This window comes from Castor canadensis, chromosome X (assembly GCF_047511655.1).
Source record: "Castor canadensis chromosome X, mCasCan1.hap1v2, whole genome shotgun sequence".
NCBI lineage: Eukaryota > Metazoa > Chordata > Mammalia > Rodentia > Castoridae > Castor > Castor canadensis.
In genome coordinates, this window is record NC_133405.1 from 55,601,053 (window position 1) to 55,621,096 (window position 20,044).

Consider the following 20,044-nt stretch of genomic DNA (forward strand, 5'->3'; position numbering starts at 1 on the left):
GCCAGCATTAGCCTGTCTTCTATCTACCAATACACAGAGTCCTTTGCATGGAGGACTCTCAACCAGAGCCAACTTCAGAAAAAGCCATACTAACAGAAGCTGGCTGGGGATGATCTCATCAAATGACCTAGAAGACTTTTGTGGTTTTAAGCTTTTATGGCCTTAAGTCATCATATTCCCTCTCTTTCCTGTGGTCATTGGAGTTGGGCCTAGGTCACTTTCTACATGTACTCTGACCTAACTATACGATAACAAAAGCAAGCCAGAGTCAATCTCTCTATATATCACTCATAAAATACAATAGACTCCTGCTTTATAGCACACACAGATTGCATGGGGGAAAATCTACTCCAAGGGGACCCTGTGGTCCCAGGACCTCTAGAACTAAGAGAATTATCTTTTTCACAAGATGTATAAACCTAGTATCAGGATTGAATATTTTTTGTCTAAAGCCAGGTACACATAAGCCATGGGCTTATCATGCAGCCCCAGGAAGTGGTCTTAATAAGCTTCTTTTATTTTTATAGCTTTACAAATGTATAATTTAGATACTACGTAATTCATTATTTTAAGTGTGTAATTCAATAGTTTCCAGTAAATTTGGAGTGGTACAATCATTAACACAACCTCATATCAGGACATTTCATCACTGAAATAAATTTTGCTGCATTTTTAATTCCTTTGGCTAGACTGTTATTTATTTACTGAGTCAAAGGATGTCAATATTTTTGAAGCTTAAATTACTGATTCAAAGGCCAAATTTAACTCTACCTCTACGTAGCATCATGCCTCCTCTGTACACTATAGCCTTGTGATTCCCTTCTTTCTCTGAACCAATTATATGTACTGCTATTGCCACAGGAATTTCATTTAACTTTTTCCTAATTACTCATTTTCCTTTGTCTTTGTGTTAATAGTTACACTGAATAAGCCACAAGAATAGAGACCATGTTCTGTATTTTATTTAAATCCTTAACAGAAGTTTCTTACAATTACATGAAAACAAGAATAGTATTTTTAATTTCTCAGAAAAACAAGCACTTCAAAGGATAAGTGGCACTCTTCTAAACACAGAAATTACAAATTTGTTGACATTCTAGCTCATTTGAGCCTACTACCTTAACCTTCTAAGTTTGATAGCCCTGTTCCTTCAATTACTGGATTTGTATATTCTAATAACCCTAGACAAGTTTAGATTTTATGTTATAACCACTTCTTCTCTAGCCTCTGACCTTTTGTACTTGAATTAGCAGAATGGATTTAGCTAATCCTTCCTGCAGCTAAAACATATACCCTTCCTCACATTCTACGTTCTTTTCACTAACCCAAAGAAAGAGTTGAGACAGTATATAATAGGATAAGCCCCATGTTGAATACAGTCCTCAATTTACTAAATAGTCAAAGGTAAGACTACTTTTTCAGTCAAGTATACAAGGAAGAGCAAAGACTGAGAAAGTAAGAAACATGAGCATTCATCCCAACTATGAACGGTTTGTGAACTGTAGAATGTTGCTAAGCTACCCTAGGCCTCAGTTTCCTTAACTGTCGTGGTTGGCAGAATAACGATCCTCCAAAGATATGCACATCCTAATTTTCTGAGCCTATGGATACATTAGGTTCTGTGGGAATGGGAACATTGCAAATGTGATTAAATTGAGGATCTTAAAATGAGGTTATCCTGGATTATCTAGGAGGGTCTAATACAGTCACAGAAATTCTTAAAAGTAGAAGAAGGAAACTGGAGAGAGGAATCAGGGGGAGATATGACTTTGAAAATGGAGGAAGGGGTCAGTAGCTAAGGAAAACTGGAAGTGTCTACAATCTGGAAAAGGCCAAGAAATAGATATTCCCATAGACCCTTTGGAAAGAAACACAGCCCTACCAACTTCTTGAAGTTAGCTCAATGAAACCCATTTCAGATGTTTGATTTAAGATGTCTGAACTTAAGTTTGTACTGTTTGAGGCCACTAATTTTGTGGTAATTTGTGATAGCAACAATAGAAAACTAACATATCAGCAAGGGAATGAGATGAATGATATAACTTGTAGCAAGTCTTTCATGTGTGAATTATATGATTTCATGTCTCTAACAACACTTTGATGTCTGTTAGAAGAAATGAAGCAGTCATTTTAGAATTATTTTCTCTCTTTTTCAAACATGAAATAGTTCTTAATATCCAACAGTACTAAAAGAAAATAATTAAAAGGGTATAAAACTGCTTTCCTTGGGTGATTACTTGGTACTGTTGTTTACACTCCTCATTTTGCTGGTGAGGAAATTGAAACCTAGTGTAGTTAAGTGACTCCACCAAGGTTATTAGAGGATTAAACCTAATCAACAAGATTCCAAGCTCTGAAGCACCTCCTTATAATGGCTTCTAGGACTAGAGGAATTGTGTGGATGACAGGAAACTTGCAAGAAACAGGACTGGAAGCTTTTTTTGAAGCCCCTACTAGCTATTTATATTTTTAACATCTCCAAAGTCACAACTCTACTCATCTTTTTTATAAATTTTTTTAACCAATTGACAAATCAACATTGAAGTCAGGTAGGATTCAAAATATCACCCGTAATGCTAATAAATATGACTATCTACAACTTGCAATTACAAATGGGCTTTCTTGTAACAGCCCTCCTAAATTGAAGTGGCTGTTTTCCCCACAGCAGACTCAAGAAACCAGACATTTCTCAAAATTTCACTAATCAGATGAGGCACTCCTCAATCCAGGAGGAAGAGGAGGAGAAGGAGGAGGAATAAGAATATTCATTCCTATCAGAAAAGTGTATTTCTGGTACCCACCCAACTTGTTCTAGCAAAGTGTTATAATTCTCCAAGTTTTCTCTTTTAATTCAACCTCTGGTTTTTTCTGAGCTTGGCAATTCTTGGCCCCAAATCTGCTTTAGAGATAGATGTTCTAATTATCTGTTTAGGATTATAAACTTTACTTATCACCATAACATTATAATCATTGTCTCTCTTCTTCCCCTTGGAAATATAGATCAAAATATCTGAGATGTTACCTTCTTTTCTGAGCTCTGAAGCAAATAATTCTTTTCAAAACTCAGTAGTTTCAATCACCACTATATTTTATGGCCAATAATAACACTTGTTATTATGTATAGTAAGATAAGGATAATCAAACTTATGCCTCAAGTCATAAACTGATTGGCACAAGAGTCAGGACTGTGCTCAGTATGCTTATATTTAAAGCTATAATTCTCTTTGGCTTTGGTTTCTACAGAATTGTGAAAGCAGAAAGAGAGCCATTATTAATGAACAAAATACACCTGCTATGGGAAACAGGTGGAACTGTTCACATACATACACCCCTAGATATTGGGTTGGCTAAACCTACTCTCTGCTGCTAGGCTCCACAGAATATTTTTTCTAGATGTTGAAACTCATCAGTCCAAGGCACGAACTGGTTATTTACTTTAAATGAAACACAAAGACCTAGCCATTCTCTGAAGAAAAACCCCACATTTGACTCCAGTGTTCTTGCATGATGAAAACCTGCTATTGCTTATTACCAGCCTTTTATGAATTTCCTCCAAATTCTTTACCTATAATAATTGCATAGTTGCTGGTTATTAACAACTTTAAAAAATAATAAAAAATGATTTTTTATGAAAGACTTGGTTCTGTGAGTGGGAATAGACTTAACTTTCTTAATTATGTGTTTCAACTCTCAATGCCAGTTCCTTTCTGTTTTCAATTCCAGGTTAACCTTAGAGCTAAGGCTAATTTAAGCAATTTTTTTCTGGAGCAAATGAGCTTTACTGTGGTCATAAGGATCATATAAGCTCCCTACTGGTTCTCTGTATAAAGCCTTAGAATATTACTGAACAGAGCAGTGTACTGGAAGTCAAGAAAGTAGATTTTTGTTCTTATTAAGAGTAGGACTATGACTGATTTTAGCTGTACTCTAAAGAGAAACAATCCTCCAAGTAATATACCCCAAGTGGCTTGGATCTCCTCCATGGAGAAGTATTGTAGTATGCAAGTACAAAGCATTTATGAATACAAAGTAACTCTTTCCATTGCTAGTTTATTGAACAATTATAATACATAAATTATTGGATATTTTATTTGCTAAATATAACACTATACAGATGATGAAAATTATGTGAAATTCAATTATTTAGCCAATATTCATATTAACACTAATGCATTGGTCATATTTATGTTTTCCAATTTAATCCTCCTATGACAAACAAAATTAATAAATTATATCTTTTATTTTGTTTCCTTTGAGACAAGATCTTACTATGTAGCCCAGGCTGTCCTCAAACTCTATAATCCTGCCTTTATCTCCCAAATGCCAGGATTACAGTCATATTCTACTACACCTGACTCTATCAATTTCTTTATTGTGCTGTGTCTGTAGATGGGCTTGCTTGATTTGGCTTTTCTTATTTTGATACTTCACATATCTTGAATTGGCAAATATTTCATTTGTGTTCTGTTCCCTTCCCTTTACATTATACTTTTAGAAAAAGCAATTAAATATTTTACATGAGAAATATATACTTTAGATGTGAACAGAGGCAAATAAGTGTAAATTGAATGTATATAAAAAACTTGAAGCTGAGTGTAGTGACTCACATCTATAATCCTAGCTACTAGGAAGGCCAAGATTGGGTTCCAGGCCAGTCTGAGCAAAAACATTTCTAAGACCCCCATCTCAAAAGAAACATCTGGACAGGGCACTGGTGGCTAACACCTATAATCCTAACTACTTGGGAAGCTGAGTTTAGGAGGATTGAGGTCCAAGACAGGCCCTGGCAAATAATTTGGAAAACTTCATCTCTAAAATGGGCTGGAGGTGTGGCTCAAGCAGTAGAGTGCTTGCTTTGCAAACATGAAATCCTGAGTTGAAACCCGAATCCCACCAAAAACAAGAAAGAAAAAACAGGTGAACATAATCACATGCGCCTGTCATCCCAGCTATGAAAGGAAGCATAAATAAAAGATCAAAGTCTAGGCTATCCAGAAAACAAACTAGACACTGTCTCCAAAATAAACAGAGCAAAAAGCACTGGAGGTGTAGCTCTAGTGGTAGAATGCCTATCTAGAAAATACAAAGCCCCGAGTACAAACTCCAGTACAGCCAAGTAAAAGCACTTGAACTTGTTAATTTTGTAAAACTGGTAATTCACCCATCTGTTTTCCAACTCTGTGTTCTCCAAAGAGTACCTGAAACCTACAAGATACTAGCCAGGCAAAGTTGGACACTGAGATTTCTAATTTAGTTTGACAAGTGAAATCACATACATCCCAAAATGGCTAGTACTTACTCAGCTGTAACTATAGGTGAGACCAAGGAGATTATCCTGCTAACACTGGCATTCATTTGTTTAGAGAATTTTTCTCTCCTCTTTCTCTCATCTTACAATATAATAGATAGCTCACTTGTTTTGGACAGATTACACCTGTTTCTGAGCAAATCAAAAACACTTAGAAATTCCAACATACATGTGGAATTTGTGAGCTGCCAAGAAATTTACTGTTTTCCAGAAATTGTAAATCTCTAAGGCATAGTTGGACAGTTCCTGTCTTAGTCTTGGCCATGCACAGTGTTCTTTTCTTATGTTTATTTTGTTTTGTCTCCAGTTTGATGTATTGATCTCTTCATTAGGACTAACCACCTGGAGGCTGGAGAACACCATTCCTCCAGTACCTAACTCTGTATCCTAGCTCAGCCAGTGAGCCCCAGAAGAGGTTTCTCCTTTCTCTCTCCATTCACTCCAGATGTAGTAATCCTTCTTTTCATCCTCATTAGGTACAGCTATTCTCCTGCCCACACTCATGCACACCTTAGATCTTTTTAATAAATCTGAGAAACCAAAGAATCAGCAAGGCAATTTGGCAGTCTATAATCATTTGCCTATCACTGAATTCTTTCTTCAAAACATTGCATATTTATTTTAATCCTGGTTTCCTTTTTAGGCACAGTTGCTACAGTACATTTTCTCATTAATTTTCTAAGCACCTGTATGTTTCTTTCTCTAATTTTCTATCTGTAAAGACTGCTACATTTCTTTTTCTAATGCTAGACATCTACAAAGTTGGTCACTTGTCCTGCATCTGACCTTTGTAACTGCCACTTTCTAAACTCTTCCATTCAGTAGCTTGTTTTCAAATATGTCAGGTATTATCAGCCTACTCTATTTACCACTAGAAACACTGTCACTAAACAACACCCTTCAGTATATTTGTAGGTGTTCAACCATATGTTATTTAACATCATGCTCATTGTAGTGGGTGACATACAAATTGAGTCAAAAAGTAATCATGTTCTAAAGGCATAAAAATATTCCAGTCCTGTCTCTTCTACTTAATGCTGTCAATCTGTCCCTGGATAGTTAAAATCTCCTATTACTACTTCCACCCTGGCCTCTTTATAAGGCTTTTATATGTCTCCAACTCATTTCACAGTCCACTTGTTCGCTTTTGTCTGGTTGCCTATACTGTACAGTATTCCAATGCAAGTTTACTAAAACACATGCCCACACATCCAACCTTAAGTCCTAACAGCTCTACACTATTAATCGCTAGGCTGTTCTTCATCATATATTATTGATATAATCAATTATTCAGGTATACATTTCCTACTCTACATTACTTCATCATACACCTTAGAAACATGGAGTGAATGACTAGAGTTTTGAACTTTCAAATCCTCTTCCTTACCACTGTAGTCAAGAACTTATTGACCAGCTAGGTCACCTGGTAACAACCAAAAGAGGCTTATAATAAATGATGCAAGTACATGTAAGCTCATTCCATGATAAAATGTTAGAGCCCTCCCAAAAATTCTTGAAACCAATTTTTAAGATACATACAGCAATGACTATGCTAATCATGAATTCATACCTTAAAAGGCAAATAGCATTCCTACCGATTCCACCTTCACCAGGCCTTCATTACTTCATGTCAGTTGTTACCTGTGTAGCCAAGCAGCTTAATTGCAGGTTCTCCCTGGTGGAACCTATAGAGCAAAATACTGACTGAATGATATCTTAAGACCCCCTTTATGGCAAGTCATTGGCCTATGAAGAATTTTGCCAAATGCAACCAATGTATTTATAGTCCTTTACCTTGCTCTTCAAAAATTATCATAATCTGGCCCATGATATTTACCCAAACTTATATCTCACAAATACACAGCTTCTGTTCTCTTCGTACCACATTTTATCTTCCTCTATGACCATTCCATTCTTTTTCATTTTAGTCAGTGAGCCTTTGATAACCATAACACCCCCTGGGGGCCACGATGTCTCCCCCTGAGACCTGTAAACATGTTTTCCATACTGCAAGGCCCACTTTAGTTCTCACCCTTTCCATGACCATGATTTTCCAACATGCAAGAAAACCAAAAATAAATACCCATATATCACCACCTAGATTCCACAACCAATTGACATTTTGCTCTATTTGTTTTATCACATATCTACTCATCTGCCTAACCTCCTAACCATCTATTAATCCATCTTATTTTTTGATAGATTTCAAAGTTTATTTCAAGACATCAGTTTACTCACCCCCCAAAAGTTCATGATGCATGGCCTTAACTTGAATTCAATATTGTTTACAATTACCTTTTGTTAGGTAAAATCTACATACAATGGAAAATTAGTTAATGAGTTTTGGAAAATGCATGTGTCTGTGTAACAGAAATTATATTAAGCTATAAAACATTGATATCACTTAAGATAGTTCCCTTGTACCCTTTTCCATCAGTCTCCAGCTCCACAGAAGCAAACATTGTTTCTACCATGAATTAACTTTGTCTTTTCTAGAATTTCATATAGATGGGATCAGACAGTTGGTGAGTTTTTGTGTAAATCTTATTTCCTTAAATCCAATGTGTTTGAGATTAATCTGTGTTGTGTAATATTTCATTGTATGCTTATAACACAGTTGGTTTATACATGTTCCTCTCAGTGAATACCAAAATTGTTTCCAGGTTTGGGCTAGAATAAATAAATCCACTTTCTTGTAGACTTGTTTCTGATACATATATGTTTTCATTTCTCTTAGATAAATATCTCTAATTGGAATTTCTGAATAACTGGGGTGGTATACGTTTACGTTTTTGTTTTTGTTTTGGAGCTTGTGTTTTGTAATATGCTCCAATTTTTAATTCTACTTTTTTGAGTATGTGATTTTTATTATAGTAAAATATACAGATCATAAAATTTATTATTTTTATCATTTTAACTGTAAAATTCAGTGACATTAAGCACATTTACAATGTTGTGGAACCATTAACACTATTTTGCACAACATTTTTTACCTCCTAAACAGAAGCTGTGTACTCATTGAAAAATGATTCCCATTCCCTGAACTGCCAGCTGTTGATCACATATGTTCTATTCTCTATCTCCTCAAATTTGCCTATTCTAGGTATCTCATATAAATATATATATATATACACATATATGTGTATACATGTATATACATTTCTCATATATATATGACATTTGTGTCAGGTTTATTTCACTTAGCACAAGATTTTCAAAGTATAGGGGTGGAAAATATGACCTTTGCTCATTCATCTTAAGTGTCACAGCTGACACTACTATAGTAAAAGAAAGATTAACAAGATAAAAAAGCATAGGAAATTCATTTGATCAAAGTTTTATGTGACCTGGGAGCTTTTAGAAATGAAAGCCCAAAGACCCAGGGAAAACTATATTTTTGTGCTTAGATTCAATAAAGAATGGACAGTTGTATAGAAATATAATTGGACAAAAGGATATGATTTAATGGTAATAGACTGAGGAGGAAAATCAGCAAAGCCTAGGTGTCTAGATTCTTCTTGGCTTCTTTATATCGCTCTCCTTTCTTCTATGAATTGGGCAAGATCTCTTCTGCATTGAGAGTTTTATGGTGTACTATCAGACAAGGTAGGTCAGAGAATTTCTTTATGACAAACTCATACAGAAATGGGGAAATTTACAGTAATATTCTAGATTTTTAGGGCTTATGTTGGGGGAAAGTGATTTTAGTTTCTGTGACATACTTTTCATAAGAGAAATTACGGTTTCTTCTAATCATTTCAGGGAGACAGGAGGGTAGGAGAAGGTCAGAGAGAGATTTTGCTTCTAGCTCCACTTCTGAGGCTTTCAGATCTCCCTGAGTGCAAACTATTTGGCATGCTCAAGGCTGATATTTTTGGGTATTATTTTTGGAATCCAACAAAGGGCCATCCATTTATGTTTAGTTTAGAGTCTTTCTCTAAAGTCTTTGTATCATTTTATGCCTTTACCAATAATGCATGAGAGTTCCCACTACTTTACATCCTTGCCAAGATTTAATATTGTCAGTCACCTTGATATTTAGCCATCTGGTTACTTAAACTCAAGTCGACTATATGACTTTCAGAACTCTTTGTGCTTTGAGAGTGTGCACTACACAATTTAGAATTTAATACTTTTCTATACATTCTATGCATATGAACTCCTTTCCCCAAATGGACTTCAAACTACTTGAGAACAGGGACTGTGCTTTACTGGCTTTTATTTACTTCATAGTACCTAATATTGGCATTAACTCATAGTAATTGCCTAATGATTTTTAATTAACAATTTACAAAAATATTGAATGCAAACTAAGTCAGAGGGTGATTTATCCCAATATACTAGTTACTGTTCTATAGCAAATTTTTTTGTTACAGGTTGAAGTGTCAACATTCAAGTTGTTTTTACTTCATTCTTGAAATTTCTCTAACTATATCTTAAAAACATTAGGAAATACAATGTCAATGATTTCTAAAACTAAACTTGGAAGCATCTATGGTTGCTGAAGGGTAGTTAATTGTGTGTTAGTTAAATTCCTCCATGAGCATAGATTCAGGAAAACTAATTAATGAGAGAGAAAAAAAACACAGAAGGCAGAAACAGAACTAGCACATTCATTGTTTTTCTTTTCTATGAAAACAACAATTTTCTGCAAATTGGCCTTTGTAAATTTAAATTACAAAGTTATTATAAATTGGAGTATAGATCATTAATCCACACTCTTTTCTGTTTATGAAAAGCTCATTACTATATGTCAGGGAATTAAGATTTTAAACAAATATGTCTATCTTAAGCACCTTATATCACCTACTGCTAAGGACTGAATTGTCCCCTCCAAATTCATATGTTCAAGCCTCAACCTCCAATGTAATGATATTAAGAGATGGAGTTGTAAGTATATAATTAAATCTAGATGAAGTCATAGGGGGGGGACCTTCCTGATGAAATGATTGCCCTTATAAGGGATACCAGATATCTTACTCTCTCTCTCTCTCTCGCAATACATATGTGTACATATATATATTTATTTATTTATTTATATATATACCTATATATGTATGTATATATATGTATATGTGTATATATATTTGTATATATACATATATATATATTTGCATATATACATATATGTATATATATAAAGAGAGATAAATTGATAGGCATCTCAGTCTCTCACTTAACATATATATAAGTATATATCAATATCTCTCTGTGTATATATATGAGAGAGATAAATGGATAGCTCAGTCTCTCTCTCTCTGCTGTCTGCAAGCTTGTAAGAGGGTTCTAACCAGAAAGCAATCATACTGGCACCTTATTTTTGGACTTCTAGCCCCTAGAACTGTGAGAATAGAAATTTTTGTTGTTTGAGTGGCCAACACATTATATTTTGTTATGGCAGTAGGAGCAGAGCACCATTCTTTTTACCAACGTTCCACCCTCCACAAAAAGACACGTTTATCAAAAAAAAAGATTAAAAATTTCCAATAAAAAGTTCATATAGTAAGTATACTTTCAATAAATTTATTTTGGACTGATTTGATCTCAGGTCACACTTGTAACATCAGCCTGGAGCAAAACTACCTTAACATATTGGCGGAGCCAATCAGCCTATACGTGTTACCACTTAAAAGGACCATGGTATTCCCCTTTTTATAACAGCTAATTATCCCAATAGCAGAGGTATCAAATCTTTCCTATGAAAACTTGAAAGTTATAAAGGAATGCAAGGAAGATTACAAACACTCATTAATTTTCAAAATGTGATGAACATATACCTAAATTTGTTTTAAGAAGTGTCTTTTTTTGATTTCCTTGAAACCAGAAAAAAGTGATTGCCATTTTTTTTATTTTAACAATCTCCTTATGATGAATATGGTTATCATTATTAGCTGACACAAGTACATAGCATAGTGTCTGAACAAAGAAAATGCTCAGTAAATGTTACCTTTCTTCCCAGACTCACTCAGTTCTTCACTACAACTTTGTTACTAATATTTTTGAAAGGGAAATTAAATTGCATAGTTTTAAGCAAATGTACCCGATTTCACTCCCCAGTTGCTGTTATTTTTGCACTAAAATACAGGTAAAGACATGGGATTAAACAATCAAAGAAAATATATGAAGGTAGAGTAGAGTTACATTCTATCAGGTTTTACATTGAAGGAACAGTAAGCTTGTAGGAGGCAGAGTAATTATGGCAGAGATGTGAGGTGAGGTATCCAAAAGCAATAAGTTCTATATAGAGCTCACTATTTGTTATCCAAACTTAGATATTTTTAGAATGAAAGAAAATAATTATTCCAGGAACACATGTATAAATCAGGAATTTCCTGGGCAAACTGGAACATATGGTCGTCCTTGTATATGACAGGAAAAAGTATGAGTTGAGGTGAGGGAACTGAGACTGGAAGATGGCATCAGCCACAGAGTTTAACTGCTGGAGAACTCCCTAGGGCTGAGCAAGGGAATAAGTACAGCGCTTAGGGCAAGTGACATATTCCAGTTCTTCAAACAAATAATTGCCCAAGTCTAAAAGGATTGACTACTATAGCAACTCATCTAGTCAAGCAAGCAAATAAGGAATATTTGCTGGGGAGTACTGCAGAAGAAAAAGCAATAGTTCAGCAATGGTTAGAATACAGAGTCACTCGAGTAGATGGACACTCCAATAAAGAAGATACCATAATTCATATCTTGAAGATAAAGTCTACCTTGCAGGAAATAACTTTACCTTAGGAGATATCCTATTGTACTATGGGCTTCATTACTTTATAGTTCAATATATTTTAGTAGCTTTTTGAATTTAGAATGATGACGTGGCACAATTTAACTCATTTCAAAATGAAAAAAACCCTCCAAGATTGACCTGACAGTTCAAGAAAAGAAGAAATATCTTAATGAGTCTCGCTGGTTTTGTCACATCCGGCATTACCCGGGCATGAGACAACATCTGTCTAGGTGTCTTCATCAAGAACAGACTATATACTAACTCCCACTAGAAGATACCCATGTCATGCAGAAGCATGATTAAAAAGCTTTTTCTGGACCTCAGTACTAATGTAAATTGATATGGCGTCATTGTTCATTTGTTAAAGTTGGTAGAATTTTTAAAGTGTAAACTGGTGTCCAAATGTTTTATTTGTTCTTTAGTTGAAGTTTTGCAATTTTTTATGTAAAAATGAAACTGCTGCCAAAAAGTTGAAATCAAGTTATAAATTATCTAGTTTTATAGATGAAATTTATTTTCATAAAAGTTGCAAATCAGTGGCTTAATCTTAAAAACAGGTGTTCTTCCAGTGGTTGACATAATTGGCAATTTAATAATCTCTCTTTCATATTTTAAAATTCATTTTCCTCTTATGGATATTTACGATAGTTTGTTCATTAAAGTCTATGACAAATTATGCCAAGGATACAGAAAGGGAAGACAGATGTATTTGTTTTCAAGTGTTTATGTGAACTAGTAAATGTGGTTAAAAAAAAGAGTTGAGGTTATTAAAATAAAGTTTGAGAAATATTATTTAGTTTACATACACTTTAGTTCTGAAAGAGAGAGAATAAGAGACTAGTAGCCAGAATATCTGCTAAAATTGTATTCTTATAATATAGAAATGAGGTGACATGTAATACCTTTGAAAGTGAAAGGAGGAGCCATCTGAAGGAGTTTGTGAAGAATCAAGTAGAATCAATTAACCAAGGAATGTAAATGTTCAGGAATAATACTGCCTGCAATTATTTCAAAAATACATAAAATTCAGACTCTGATAAAGTTTTCACTCAACTGAAGCTGTCACCACACCTTCTAGTTTTTAAATATTGGAACACTTTCTTAACCTCTCTAACCTTCTATTACCATGGCTGAAGGTAAGATATTCAAATAAATGTTGTCATATTGTCAGACCATATTGGAAATCTACATTCAGTCACTTTCAACTAGTATTTTCCCCATTATTCTTAATCCAAAAAATACCTAAGCAATGTTCTCATACTTATAGAACTGTCTTAAAACATAATAAAAACTTAAGCTGTAACTGTAAAACCAAGATTTAAAACATTCTTCATGAATACACAGGGACACAATTTATGCCTAGAGTTTGTTTTCAACGGATATTTCTGCCAACTGCATCTTCCATCTTTCCTATATCAGAAAGCATTTCTGCTGGAAATCATAGCAAAATGATTAGATTTGAAAGGATTTGAAGTCCTCCCAATCACTTCTGACTTTCAAAAAGACAGGAATTTATGGGGCAGTCTTTGAGCAGTAGACACCCTAGTTTTACCAGATAATTTACTGTTATTTTTTTCAACACTGGAGAACTCCTTGTTGGTCTCCTAGCAAACTGCTGCAGGCCTTGCAATCTTTGGCTCGCATTCATCTATATGAACACTGCATTGCCCTGAAGGGTATAGCACCTCTGCTTTTCTACCCTATTTCTCATCCAGAACCCTGGTTTCAACTGGAATCCAGTTGGTAGATCAAAACTGTATCGTCTTCCCTCTCTACACAAATACACATGTTCCAAAACTTTGGGAGAGGAGAAATTATTTTTCAATCTCTCTATCTTACTTTTACTCTTATACACTCAACTAAAAGAAGAATTTGCTATGTTATTCTCTTTAGTGAATCTTTCTCTACAATAATTGCAGTTCAGCATCACTGCTGGTACAAGGATCAATGAAGTGAGTAGCAGAAATTCTTGATAGCACCTAAATGTCATGAAAATCATATTTTCCACTGTAGAAGTTGAACCACTTCTGAGTTGTTGAAATTATTGCTAAATATATTTATAGTCTTTTTTTTATAATAAAAGCTTTATTCTTCTTATTATGAGCCCAAGAAAATGCTTTAAATCTTGAATTCTGAAGTAATATCTCTTGTCCTAAAAGCAATGAAGCTTTTCAAGAGACAAAGGGAAAGAAAGTACATTCAGAAAATGTAGTTTATGATTTTGGAATTTGTTGCAATTTTGGCTCATATATTTTTACTAAGTACAACTTTCATATGTAAATTAAGTGATTTTATAAGACAGCACTGTTTTTATAAAGTAAGAAATAATTTTTATATCTTAAAAGACAGAGGCATATAAACTAGGAAGGCATCTCTGCATGTGTTTGATGGCTGTGAAATGACCTGTTTGATTTTCTACTATAGACCAGCAGACTGTGCTGCCCTGGCCCACTAGACCCAAACTGTGGGGTAGCCAACTTCTCATTAGGGAGTCCTATGGTACAGATTACATTCAAAGCCTGCAATAAATGAAGTACATTTAAAACCTCATGTATAGAAACAGTCCTCCATTGTGAAGACAGTAAAATAAAAACATGTTTTTCCTTTGAAATACTATCAGAGAGGGGAAAACAATCTTGTCCTGGCTAAACCCTGACAAATGAGTTTATCATCTGACCATATGAATGTATTCACACATGCCCAAATTGTCAAACCTATTCTAATTGGTCCAGATAGACTAATTCATCAGTTCTTTGGTGGGAAAGCCCAAGCTGAGTTAAATAAAATGTTAAACTAAAAGCAATTCAATACCTCAGGGGAGAGGTAAAGAGAATGTGGCCTCAAGTTCTAGAATTCAAGTCAAGAATTCCATAATGCCTTGAGTAGATAAACACTTGCGATTAGCGTCTTCATTCTATATGATAACAGCAAAAATTGGGATTTTTTTTCATTTATTCACATGTGCATACATTGTCTGGGTCATTTCTCCACCTTCCCATCCTCCCCCACCCTCTATCCACCCCTTAGTTCCAGGCAGGTCCTATTCTGCCCTTATCACTAATTTTGTTGAAGAAAAGACACAAGCATAATAAGGAAGACAAAGCGTTTTTGTTAGTTAAGTTAAGGATAGCTATACAGAGAGAATCCTAACATTGCTTTCATGTACCCATATGTTACGACCCATGTTGATTCATCTCTAACTGATCTTTACACTGGTTCCTGATCCCTTTCTCATATTAACCTGTTGCTTTAAGCTTTCTGTATTAGTTTCTCTGGAGTGGGGACATCAAATGCTTTCATGTTTTGGGTTTTCTACCTATTCCTATATCTCCTTTATGTGCTCTCCCCTTGTCATGTGATCCAAGTTCAAACACATTGCTGCATTTGCCCTAGATCTAAACTCCGCATATGAGGGAGAACATACAATTTTTGGTCTTCTGAGCCTGGCTGACCTCGCTCAGAATGATGTTCTCCAGTTCCATCCATTTACCTGCAAATGATAAGATTTCATTCTTCTTTATGGCTGAGTAAAATTCCATTGTATACACGTACCACATTTTCTTGATCCATTCATCAACAGTGGGGCATCTTGGTTGTTTCCGTAACTTGGCAATTGTGAATAGTGCTGCAACAAACATGAGTGTGCAGGTGCCTCTGGAGTAACCTGTGTCACATTCCTTTGGGTATATCCCCAGGAGTGGGATTGCTGGACCATATGGCAGGTCCATGTTTAGATTTTTAAGAAGCCTCCAATTTTTTTTCCAGAGTGGTTGGACCAGCTTGCATTCCCACCAGCAGTGGACTAGGGTTCCTTTTTCTCCACATCTTCACCAACACATGTTGGTGGTGGTGTTTTTGATGACAGCTGTTCTAACATGGGTGAGGTGGAATCTTAGTGAGATTTTGATTTGCATTTCCTTCATGGCTAGAGATGGTAAGCATTTTTTCATGTGTTTTTTGGCCATTTGAATTTCTTCTTTTGAGAAAGTTCTGTTTAGTTCAGTTGCCCATTTTAATCCTAATACCAAGTCATATTTATCCATTTGGTAAGCACACTCTGTGTGTGTGTGTGTGTGTGTGTGTGTGTGTGTGAGTTCATAGTACAGATCGAGATTAGTTGGGAAGGTTGTGATTATTGTAGAGTCCAAATTGTTAGAGTTCAGAAGCCAAAGGCCACATGTGTTCTCTCATATGTGAAATATAGGCCTAATACAAATATAAGCAATATTGCATATGCATAAGAACATATACAGAACATGTATCCAAAAGTGGGACTGGTAGAAGAGACCAAGGGACGAGGAAAAGAAGAAAAGGAACATAGTGAATAATAATGAAGTATATCACATCTGTGTAGGAACAAGACACAAAGAAACACACTGAAAACTGATAAACAATGCAGGATAGGGAGAAAAGGGAGAGAAAGTACAGTGGAGGGGTTAGATTGACTTAAGCACAGTGTATATACAGGGATAACACCAAGGCAAAATTCCCTCAGAACAATGGACATACACCTAAACTAAATGAAGGACAAGAATGAAAAATAGGAAGAGGGAAGATGGCAACTAGAATGCAGAAGCAGACAGTATGAACTACATAAATCAAAAATTTTGCAGAGACACTGGAGCCACACTTGGCAGAAAAAAAATGCACCAAGAGGAAACAGGGTTTTGACACCCTGAACCCCCAGCCCATACAAAGCTTCTCTGTACCACATTACACTGAGAAAACAGGAGGGCTCCTGTGCTGCCAGACACCAACTCTAAACCTGCTTGGGAGAAAACCAGCATACTAACAGGTGAGCAAATAAGCAGCACACAGTATTCCCACAGCTACTGCTGGGATAAGCCAGCATAGCCCCTTGGACACTGACCCCAATCCCTCCCCCAAAAAAAGAATAATAAACAAGGAACTTAAAAGGAACATGCAGCAGAGGTGGCGGGGTGCTCTAAGTGCACCTGAGAAGGGGGGAGGCACAAGGAGCTGATCTACATGGGAACTTTCAGTAAACAAAGACTGGAAAGGAAGAAGGGCCAGTAGTGGGTGGGTGATAAACTGCTTCCTGAAATAGGGCAGATAATGATCCACAAAGATCATCTCCTGAGCCAGTAAGCAACATCCAAAGTCAAACATCGTTGCAAAACTGAAAATTAATCAGCAAAATAGCATAACATGCTAACAGCAGGGAGCCAGCTGATGGATCACTTACCTTGCCCTAGTGGAAGGGGTCAAGGAAAAAGCAGGATGGCTGATAAACCACAGAGCTGAATTCCAGAACCTGAGAAGAAGCCACACTTCACTGAGGGAGGAGCTGACTAAGCAGGTGCCTCTGAAAGACAGGAAAAAAACTGGCAAGTCTCACTGACCACCTGGCAAGACTAAGACAGAGCTCCTGCTTAAATACCAACACCAGGACTGAATGCTGAAGGTGTAACACCAGAATTACCAAGACTGAAATTCTATTGTTCCTGAACCTGGAATTTTTTTATGTGTTTGTTTGCTTGTTTGTTTTGTTCCCTGTTTCTTTGTCCACCACCTCTCCTTATTGATTTCTTTGGTTTTCTTTTTCTTTTTTTTCTTTCTCTTTTTCTCTTGCTTTCTTTGATTTGTTAGTTTTACCATTTTAAATTAGCAAATACTAAATTACACACAGACAAGGGACAGAAAAAGCACCAAGTGGAGCGATGGAAAGACAAAAAAGGGATGGAAACCATTCTCTCCCCCAAAAATAAATTCATACAGGATTCAGAGAGAAATTAAGAAAACGGATACCCAGTTCCAGACTCCAACAAAAAAAAAAAAGAAAGACTATACTAAGGAACCCAACAGAAGCCCATAAGAACACCCAAAAAGAAGAAATGCTGCAAGTAACCACTGAGAATTTCATGGAGATTTTACTAGACAAGGTCAAGCAAAATGAACATGAGGCACTCAAAAAATTCAATGACAAAGAAAAAAGAGAATAGGAAAATACACAAAAACAAATAAATGAACTCATAGGAGCCCTAAACAAACAACAAATAGAAATGGAGAACACCATAAATATACAGATAAATGAAGTAAGGGTGAAAATTGACAATATTAAAGAGGAGATAAGCCATGATAGGGAAAACCTCAGAAAAAAGAATGAAACAGAAATACAAAACACAATGGCAGGCCACTCCAGCAGACTAGAACAAGCAGAAGACAGAATCTCAGAACTTGAAGATGAAATGGAAATTAAAGGAAAAACTGAAGAGCTATTAGTCAAACAATTCAAGTCCTGCAAAAGGAATAGGCAAGAACTCACCGAATCCATAAAAACACCAAACATGAGAATCATGGGCATTGAAGAAGGAGAAGAGGTTCAAGCAAATGGGATTTGTAATATATTCAATAAAATAATAACAGAAAATTTCCCAAATCTAGAGAAACTTACACCTATATGGGTATGGGAAGCCTCCAGGACATGAAACAGTCTTGTCCAAAATAGAACTACCCCAAGACATATTATCATTTAAAAAAAAACACAGAGAATAAAGAAAGAATGTTGAAGGCTGTAAGAGAGATAAAACAAATAACATACAAAGGTAAACCCATCAATATCACAGAGGATTTCTCAACAGAAACCTTAAAAGCAAGAAGAGCATGAAGTGAGGTATTCCAGGCACTGAATGAAAATAACTTAAACCTTAGGATACTTTACCCAGTAAAACTATCATTCAAAATAGATGGAGCAATAAATGTCTTCCATGACATTTATTTAGCAGAAACTAAAACAAATATATGATCGCCAAGCCACCACTACAAAAGATTCTTCAAGGAATTCTATGCACAGAAAATGAAAGCAAACAAAACCAAAAAAGGACAGGCAGGCCCAAACAACAGGAGATGAAAAGATAAGAAAGAAGAGAGTAACATTGATTCAGCTACATGCAATTAAACCCTTAAACAACAAAAACAATGAAATGACAGGAATCACCATATACCTATCAATACTAACACTGAATGTTAATGGACTTAACTCCCCAATCAAAAGATACTGTTTGGCAAACTGGATTAAAAAGGAAGATCCAACAAACTGTTGCTTACAGGGGACCCATCTCATTGACAGAAACAAGCACTGGTTCAGGGTGAAAGGCTGGAAGAAGATTTACCAAGCTAATGACCCCCGAAAACAAGCAGGAGTAACAATACTTATTGTGGACAAAGTAGACTTCAAACTTACATTGATCAAATGAGATAAAGAAAGACACTCCATACTAATCAAAGGTTAAATACACCAAAAGGAAATAACAATTATCAACCTATTTGCACCCAACTTCAATTCACCCAATTTAATTAAATGTACTCGAAGGACCTAAAAACATATATAGACTCCAACACAGCATTAGTGGGAGACTTTAAGACCCCCCTAATCACCAATAGATAGGTCATTCAAACAAAAAATCAATAAAGAAACCCAAAGAACTAAATCACACCATAGATCAAATGGACCTATCTGATGTTTACAGAATATCTCATCCAACTTCTGCACAATATACATTCTCCTCAGCAGCCCATGGAACCTTCTCCAAAATTGATCATATCTTAGGGCATAAAGCAAGCCTCAGCAAATATAAGAAAATAGAAATAATCCCATGCATTCCACCTGATCACAATGCATTAAAACTAGAACTCAACAACCAAAACAACAGCACAAAATATGCAAATAATTGGAAGCTGAACAGCACATTTCTCAATGATCAGTGGGTCATTGATGAAATAAAAGAGGAAATTAAAAGGTTCCTGGAAGTTAATGAAAATGAAAACACGACCTGCCAGAACCTATGGGACACAGCAAAGGCAGTCCTAAAAGGAAAGTTTATAGTCATGAGTGCATATAATAGAAGGACAGAAAGATCTCAAATAAATGACCTAATGCTACATCTCAAACTCCTAGAAAAAGAAGAACAAGCAAATCCCAAAGCAAGCAGAAGGAGAGAAATAATGAAAATAAGGGCCAAAATTAATGAAATAGAAACAAAACA